This window comes from Neltuma alba, unplaced genomic scaffold, assembly GCF_004799145.2.
Source record: "Neltuma alba isolate B1F8T4 unplaced genomic scaffold, ASM479914v2 tig00003288_pilon, whole genome shotgun sequence".
Classification (NCBI taxonomy): Eukaryota; Viridiplantae; Streptophyta; class Magnoliopsida; order Fabales; family Fabaceae; genus Neltuma; species Neltuma alba.
Window position 1 is genome coordinate 26,725 of NW_021633222.1, and position 9,656 is coordinate 36,380.

The following is a 9,656-nucleotide window of genomic DNA, read 5'->3' on the forward strand; positions in this document are numbered from 1 at the left end:
GCGGTAAGCGGCGATGTTTCTCACTTTCACTTTGTTTTGGTTTTCTTCATTTCCATCGCAAAAAATTTATGTAAGTTGTCAAAATCCCAATATATAAATGTATGCGAAAAACGTCTGCCCCTGTAGATTATTTTTCTTCGATTCTCAACTGTCACTCCGGGTTCAACTCGCGTGCATAGAAGTCAGACAAAGCAAGCAAGGAAGAGAGAATCGGAGGTACATAACGAAAGGGAGGGAGCAAGTGGGCGAAGCCCCTTTGACATTAGAGCCCCCATTTCAGTTTCGAAAAATTCTCTCCCTTGATTCTTTCAATTCAATTCTTATTCTTTTCTCTGATCATCTGGGCACTCTTGATCTCCATCACTATAGTGTACTCATTTACTTCTCAGATCTTCTCCTGTTTGAGTATCGGGTTCCAGTACCCTGCCTGTTCCTCCCTGATTCTGCTTCCCGGGAGTGTTTATCACAGGCGAAGGTTGGGTTTAACAGACTGAGAAAGAGAACAAGTGGTTAATTGTATCTGGATTTTGACGAGATTGTTGAGGGAAATCATGTTGACCTTAGGGGTGTGGTTATGAAGTAATATGGAAGTGATCATTACACGCTTAAAAGAAGAAAAAGAGCGAGAAGAAAAAGAACAACATGTCGCTTTACATTGGTCGCGAGGCTTCAAAGGTTTGTTTCTCAGTTTTTCCTTTCCACGTCACTTTAACTGCCTGTTCCTCTGTGGCTATCATTTTAGTTTGTCTGTGTTTGATTTGTTTTTGGTTCTGGATTTGTAGCTATGGAAGAGATTTTGCTCAGAGGCAAGCACGGAGATCAACCTTCTTGCGGAGAATTGGAAATACCTTCTTGCTGGCGTTGCTTTTCAGGTCTTTCTATTTTGATCAATGTTATGACTTCGCTGAAATTTTTGTTTCAGAGCTCCGTTTTTCTTCTGGGAAAAGGATTATAACTCCCCCCCCCCAAAAATTTCCACTCTGAAGAGTGGGAATTGCTGAAAATAAACTTCACATCTAGTTGTGCGAAGTTTGCTTGATCGCTGCAAAAGCTTTCTGACATGTTATTGTGTCTTATGTTCGCCTTTTGCTTCCACAGGGCAAATGATATATGATTCTTTTGAAGGTTGTTATCTAAACTTTAAACCTTTTCCTTACAGTACATACATGGCCTGGCTGCGCGAGGTGTTCATTATTTTCATAGGCCTGGCCCTATTCTTCAGGATGTTGGGTTCTATCTTCTGCCGGTCTGTAATCGCAATTCCTTTTATGTTTTCCTCTAAATTATTTTTCATATTACTAACCATGTGTTTTCAATGTCCAATGATTGTGTTGTTATAGGAGCTTGGACAAGAAAAAGCTTACATTAGCGAAACCCTGTTTGCCTTTATCTTTTTATCTTTTTTCTGGTAAGTGTAGCTGCTCCCTTTTTTCCCCCTCTCCCACCCGGCTGTTATATGTTACCTGCACTCATTCACTCATAGAAGAAGCAAATTTCATTGATATTTGGAGATGGTGGTCTGTTATGGGCTACATTTTTTATTAATTATGGCATCTAAGTCATGATGGCAAAGAATTGGTACTAGTTGGAACTTCTGTTTCGTTTCTTTCTCTTTCTTTCATATGAAAATGCATGGAGTCAATGCATTTATTGTCAAGTTGTTTAGTGATGCTGGAAGATGTTTATGTTTCATTGAAATCAAACTTTTGAAGCTCTGTAAGGTTTATTAGAAAGTCACACATAATCCTTCTAACTAGTTTAGGTTAATTTGTAGTTGACAGCTGGGTTCTTGTGTTGAGGATGACTTGTTGAAAATATGAACTAAGAGAAGAGTCCCCCCCCCCCCCCCACCCCCCAAAAAAAAAAAAATTTGTGGTTTGAGGTTTTATGCTTTTGAAATCAAGTACCAATTATCCGGGAGGATTATTTGGCTTTCATTAAATGGCTGTTTTCCTTTATATTTTTTTTCTTGGTGTCCTGCTGATTGATGCTAAAGCTGCAGCTTGATACTGACTTTCTGATAGTCATGCAGTTAAGCTTCCCGCCTGATTTATCATTGATTCATATATCTGTCTTATTTTCTAGTAAGTTCTTCTTTCCAAGCGTCAATAGTTTCGGTGGTAATTAATGATATGCTGTGTTATGGGCTTTTGCAGTGGACGTTTCATCCTCTGATTTTGAAGAGCAAAAAGATCTACACCGTTCTAATATGGTGCAGGGTCCTAGCATTCTTAGTTGTAAGTGGTGATTAAATTGTGTTCTATTAAGATGACAGTATATTTTGGAATCTTATTCCTAACACGTGGGTATTTGAAGTGATAGCTTACTGAAGGAATAGGTAGCTTACTGCCTGATCTAAATGCAACGTTTAATATCAGCACATGTAATGTCATCATTAAATGGTCACGTCTAGTTGTGCTTCTGTGCATGTATGTAATAGTAAAGATTATATTTAACTTTTATCTCTTCTGAGCAAGGACTTTATGCAACCATATTGTAGGTAGCTTTGTTAAATATATAGTGTTTTTGCCCTTGACCATAAGCCACCTTCGTGAATTGATGATGGATGGAAAGAGATTAGGAAAGGTATTAATTATTGATATATTAGGCACCAAAGATAAATACTTGAAGCCATAGTTTTGTACAAACCTTAGAAGAATTTAATTTTATTTATTTTCATTCTTTTTATACCTGGGTTTTTATTCACAGATCTATGATATTGTATTGGCAGAACTTTTGGATTTAAGAAGGAAATATTTTCAGAGTTCAGTTTCTTTGTTCCTCCTTGCGGACTCTCATGCTCCTCCCCACCCTCTTGCTCTTCTCCCTCATGTTTTCTTTTCCAATCTTTTATTCTTCTTCATTGGCAGGCTATTGCATATGGGTGCAATGAGCTAGTTTTTGATTTTATGATGTTTGATCCTACGTATTTGTTTGCTACAGGCTTGTCAATGTCTTCGGATTATCACGTTTTATTCTACACAGCTTCCTGGTCCAAACTATCATTGCCGCCAGGTATATTGCTTATGTGCTCTCTAAAACACTCTGTTTCATCTCGTGTTTGTGGAAATACTGTTTCTATTTTTGGAAACAATCATGATTCTGATATACTTTTTGCATCAATCAGGGTTCAAAGCACGCCACTCTGCCTCGCCCAGACAGTGTCCTTGAAGTCCTCTTGATTAATTGTTAGTATGCATTGTTGTATTTGTGCCATTGAGCTTCAATGCTTTGGTGCATGATTTTCTGCTCTTTCAATTTTCAATGTGCAGTTCCTCGTGGTGTGCTCTATGGATGTGGTGATTTGATATTTTCATCACACATGATCTTTAGTTTAGTCTTCGTGCTTACATATCAGAAATATGGCACACGGAGGTAAAATTTTCTGTTCCTCGCCCTTTTCTATTTTTATATTAAGGAGAGATTTTACTGCTGTTTGTTGAGTTGGCGGCTATAAAAATGGGCTAACGCTTTTATTGATACATGTTTTCTTAGTTGAGTTCTGACTTGTGATGATCCACTTCAGGTTTGTCAAGCAATTAGCATGGCTTCTTGCTGTGATTCAGAGCCTTTTGATTATAGCATCTCGTAAACATTATACAGTTGATATAGTTGTTGCCTGGTGAGGAGCATATTCTTGATTTTGAAGTCGGTTTTGTTTTGAGGCTTTCAATTTAATGTTGTGATCTTTTGCAGGTATACTGTTAATATGGTGGTCTTTTTTATTGACAAGAAATTACCAGGTTTGGACGCTTGCACATTATTCTATGTTATGCTTGTGGGAAAAATCATCTAGTATATTATGTCCATGAGATGTAGACACCTAGCCAACCAGGGCAATTAGACTCACTCTGACATGCAAGCTGAGATTACCAAAGTATTTATCTAGGCTATTGCCGTGTTAATTGAGCCACAATGAGCAATATGCGTACAAGCATGCCAGGCAAAATTTTCACGATATCCACCTTGAGTGCAGCTTTATGCTATTGTCATGTTAAGAAGCAATGTGCTGTTGTGCTGACTCGTTTGTCCTACAGAAATGCCGGACCGTTCCATTGCATCAGCCACCATGCTGCTACCGTTGAGCACTAAAGACAAGGATGGCAGGATCAAAGAAGAAAACCACAAGCTCTTAAATGGGAGTTCTGGAGACCCTACAGATAGGGTACAGTGAACTAATCTATTTGTCCTTTGAGAGATTCTTAAATAGGACCGTTTTAAAAAAAGATGAACAGACCGTGTCAATTATGAAGATACACATAAGCATGTTAGACATATTCTTCATCAGTTGGGTCCACCTTTCACTTGCCCTATGTGCATCTCCAGTTAATTTATTTTACACAAAATTTACAGACTAGGTCTCCCTCAGAATTTATTTGTTTGGTCCACCCCCCTCCTCTTTTCAGTAAAACGTCTCTATCTACGATGTGGACATAACATGGTATCTGTAAATTGCACAGAGGCAGAGAACTCAGGTAAACGGCAAGACTCTGGAAGATGGCAATACGTTTCAAGCTGACTTTGCAACGAATGGCTCATAGATAGAGGGACTGCTTCTACACAAATGAAACGGCGAGGACCCAACCTTCAATTACAAGATTCTGTTACTTGATCAACCACTTAATTTATAAAATAGAAACCTAATTTGTATTCACTGGAATAGTGGCTCGACTATTGTGTCATTTGAGTTTATGTAAATATGTCCAACAGTTTCTCCATGATATGGTTGCATTCTCTATGGAATAATAAATGTTATCGCAAATGATGGGATTGGTTGGAAAAACAAGGCCATGGAACATGGATAATTGCGTCCAATGAGGGACAAGTTCCATGAGGAAGCACATGCACAGCACCACAGGATGGCCCTTTGACCTGCATGTGCTTAAGCCTAAATTATAGGCTCTTAGTAGCCTCCTTCCAATGAGTTGACAAGATTAATTAATTAATTGCTAGTGGATGCATCAAACATATCTTTTTCGTGAAGTGGTTCAGAATGTTTGATAATAATACAAATCTCTTCTGCTATTTTCATTGGATGATCTGCTTAACTGCTAATTATTGAGTGACAGAAGTTCTTGTCAATTAAGTGAGTAGTTAAAGATTTGATTTTTAATTTTTGTGTATGTATTAAACAATGGGGGATTCATTTTTCGTTCTCAATACTTTTAGGGAGGTCAGTTTCTTTTTCAGAATATATTTCTTATACATCCAAGAACATGAGAGGAACCGTGCTGGAAAGAGGCGCGTTAAAATTATGAGAGAACATATGAATGATGAAGGTGGGTCATGATGCAGAAATAATGTCTGTGGTTAGGTTTGAATTAATTAATTTCTGGAAATGCAGAAATGGAAGGGCATAGACCCAAGTCCCCAGTTTGGCTGCAAGAGTGCAAGGAAAAGGGAAAGAGGGTCGCCTTGCAGTTGCAGAAGGGGCATCACGTGCATCTGCTGTGTTCTTCACATGTCCTCCTTCACTTCACCTTCTCTCTTTATTGATGTCAGCTGCACCCTTTGTCTTTTCAAATGAGGTATCATCCTTCTCCACATTATTGTACAATATCTTCCCTTTTTTTAATAATTAATTAATATATTAACTTATTTTATTGGGTTACTATATCAGTCCCCGGCCACACAGTGTTGTTTCGTGTTAGAGTGAACAATCATGTCATGTGGCCAACTCCATTCTAAATTTCTAATGCATTATTCTCACTTCTTCTCATCATGTTATTTTATCTTCATTTTCGGCTTATCAATTTGTGAAATTTTCAATCAACTACCATAAACGATTTAATTCCTTCCTTACCCTCAAACGGATTCTAATTTTCCTACGAGCAAATAAAAATCCTACCTCTTTTGTACTTAAAATAAAATTTACTTACCTAATATGGTAGATTAAGAATAATAATTAAATTAGTTATTTGTCAAAAATATACTTTGATTTTCCTAAATATCCTTTTAAATCATTCGGATTTAAACTATCCTTTCATATAAACTCTTTTAAGCAATTTGGATAAATAAGGAAAATAAAATAGATTAAAATTTTATACATAGAATCAAATTTAATCCCATACTAATTATAACATTAAAGATTGAAGGTAATATATACATATGTAGTAGAAGCCTAATAAATTTTAAAAAGTTACATGTCAACCTTCCGGAAATGATTCTGTCAAAGTTTTAAGGTATAACTTTCTTATAACTTATGGGGTGTTTGGATTTTTTTTTCAGCAGTAATTTTACAGTATATAAGTTAAGTACGTAAGAGAAATTTTATCTCATTTTATGTGAAAATACTTTTTTGAATTCATTGTAGGGTATTAGACTCCTCCTTAATCTTGTAAGATTAGGGTTCTTAATTCTTTTTCTCTAAATAAAATGCTGCCGTAAGTGCTGATGTCGCTAACGCTTTGATCCACAATTATTTTAGTACATAAAATATGACAAGATATTATCATCCTGGATCACTGGCCCTAATGAGATGTTAATTAATTCCAAATCACTTTGTTCTAAGGATTTGGGTATGACGAGAATGATGAAGCACGAGGGAAGATCCACTAAAAAGTTAGAAGATATCAAATTATCTTATTAAAAAAATTGGCAACTTTAAGGGATATTTGACATATAAATGCAACTATAAATACAAAGAGTTAAGTACAGATGCTGACGACACGAATGATGAAAGACAAGTCCCTCTTCAAGTACTCCACACAATTTTAAAAGTAAATCACATTATTTATATGATTTATAGATAATGTGATTTGCCATGCATTTTATATTCTAAATTATTAATTAATTGCAAGTAAATAAATTAATTAAAATAACTACCTATGTTACCTAGTAAGATCTTTCCACACCAAAGTACTATATTTGGTTCTTAATATAAGAATTAGATGGCTATTTTGAGAATATTAAGAAAGTTAGTTAAATTTGTTAATAATTGTAATAAATATGTGTTAGTTTTTCTAAATTATACTCTTTAATAATGCACATTGAGACTATTCCTTGATAAGAATGCATCAATATATGAAATCAGTGGAGATTTTTTGAGAAAAAACATTATAATATTTAGGATCAAATTTAATTCTTGAATAGTTTTTATATTAAAGATTGGAGCTCGGAGATACTATTACTTACCACTTTGTGAATACTGGGGCTTTTAACACGTCTCATAATTCATATACATTATCATTTATCAGTGTAGATAATTCGTATGTTACCCAGACAAATAAGATTTCATGATACGATAGTGACAATACAAATTTATTAGAATTTTTATATACTGTGTGTTTGTACACAGAGAGAGAGAGAGAGATTGACATTTGCTTTCCTATTACCAAAATGGACGTAAAGAGAAAATAAACATAGAGAAGACCAGGGAAGCAAGATAAGGTGGATTGAATTTGAATTGACTTGAAAATGCCCCAAAACATCGGGTTCTCTATGGAATTGACCACAAAGAGATCGCGTAAAGAGATACGCAATTATACAGACATGCACACACGTATTAATTAAAGATGGCTTGGCCACAAAAAGTCGGTCAATACTTAATGCAGAAAAGCTTAGTCACTCACTGGTGTGACTTGGAGAGAGAGAGCCAATACATTTGCTTATTCCTGTTTGGATGCCTCAAAACCGTGGTTTCAGAAATACTTTCTGTAAAGAGAGCAACCTCCTCCACATTTACTTCATAATCCGTAAAACATTCTGAAATCATGTTTTGTTTCTATCCAAACACTACTCCTTCATTCTACACAAGAAGAGAACGACGTGATGCAAAAACCATTAACAAGGGTCTCTGTGTTGTCCAGTTTTTATTGGAAGTGAGTCCCATTCATCTCCCAAATGGCCCGCCTGATATATAAAAAATGCCATCACACCCCTCCGTTGGGTCTTTTTTTCTGCTTCTGTGCTCTTGTTTTCATTCCGTTATTACATGTTCATGATTCCTTTTGGATGATCATTTGATCAGTTTCTTAGATTTGGGGATCATCATTCATTGTGAGTTTTAAATGAATCAATCTCTCACATCTCATATTTTCTGGTTTTTGTCCCTCCAAACTTAAAATGAATGATTATGGAAGACGCGTCTTGTAATTATTATTCTTATCTCAAATATCATTTTCTGTGTTCATATTCATCACAGCGTCGCTTGTCGACCAGGAGTTTTGTAATGAATTGCTGGGTTTTAATTGAAAAAAATCCCATCACATTCCCATTGATCAATCTTTTTGTACGGACCTATTCACACTTCCCAATAACCTCTATCTTACATGGATTTTTATTTTAGAACATCGGATATAAAATATCCAGTGGATATGAGGATGAGATCCTGAGAGAGAAAAAAGAGATATATTGCTGTCGTTGTTATTGTTGTTTCTTATATGAGATCCTTATATTTCTGTCTCTTCTCGTTTTCTTGTCAGGATTACTAATTTTAATTACGATATGGCTTAGTGGGGACAGTATGTATTATGCTTCAGAGTTGAGATATTCACAATTCAATCATAAGAAAGTTAGCCATTTTTTTTTTTTTTTTTCGTGCTCAGAATTCATTGCTAATCACTTGTTATTGGCGTGGCGTCTGCCAATGATATTGCCTTCAATATTTAACTTTAGTTAAATTACTATTTCCTTTTTTTTTTTTGGCCTTCGTTAAATTACTATTTCGAGTATTAATTTTGAGACTCTTATTGCACAAGATTATAGATATAAACTATGTAGGTGGAAATGCTTAAAGGAATCATATGTGTGTGTTTGTGTGGGGGAATAATTAATAAAGCGCGTATTATCAACTCATTATGAAAGGATAATTTTTTTTTGTGGGGGTATATGAAAGGATAAAATTAAGTCATCATTTGTGAGAAAAAGGGTGCTTGAGATACCTTAAAATCAATTAAAAAAATATTTTCATGTAAGTCGAAATAAAACTCTTTTTATATATTTACTTCATATACAACAAAATCATTAATACTGACATTTTCAGGACTAGTAGTTAAGCCCATAATTGTAGGTCGAATGGGCTGAATTAAGAGAACACACCTAGCCCAATTGTAAAAGGACTGGGAACATGTTGGACTAAGTCATGCTTCGTAGATGGCCTCCGAACATTTCGCCTTAGCATTGTTTTAAACTCTCCTAAGAATTCTTTGTAACAAAAAAAAAAAAAAGAGGAAAATTCTTCTAAGATGGTAGGATTACCCACGAATCACTGAAGAGTATGGCAAAGAAGAAATACGACATAAATGTGTTAAAGGAATTTTATCCCAAATTACTCGAATAAAGTGTGATTGTTTCGGCGTTTCCAATTTTGCATCATGAGATTGTCGGAGAGTATATTGGTATGCAATAGATATTTTTAATTCTCCTCTTTGGCGTTGGCAACAACAGGAAAAAAAAAAATGTCGTCTTTGGAGTTTTTCCACGTGTGTTTTGTGGTTGAAAAAACACTAAAATAACCATATTATCAATGTCTTAATTTTGGACGATTTGCATCCTTTTCATTTATTGAGCTTTTTTTTTTTTAAACTGTAGTTATTGCATTACATTCAAGTAGTTTAGTCATTTGGAAGAAATTGTTTGTAGTACCCTCCTATTATTGAACTTTTTCACAACATTAGCAGGAAACTTGGGTACATTTGGTACGACAAAAATAAAGA

General features: G+C 35.2%; 1 pseudogene; it reads left to right on the forward strand.

Annotated features, from left to right (window-relative positions):
* The first annotated feature begins 138 nt into the window (after nt 1-138).
* Nucleotides 139-4,780, forward strand: LOC114741142 (phosphatidylinositol:ceramide inositolphosphotransferase 1-like; annotated as a pseudogene).
* The last annotated feature ends 4,876 nt before the right edge of the window (nt 4,781-9,656 follow it).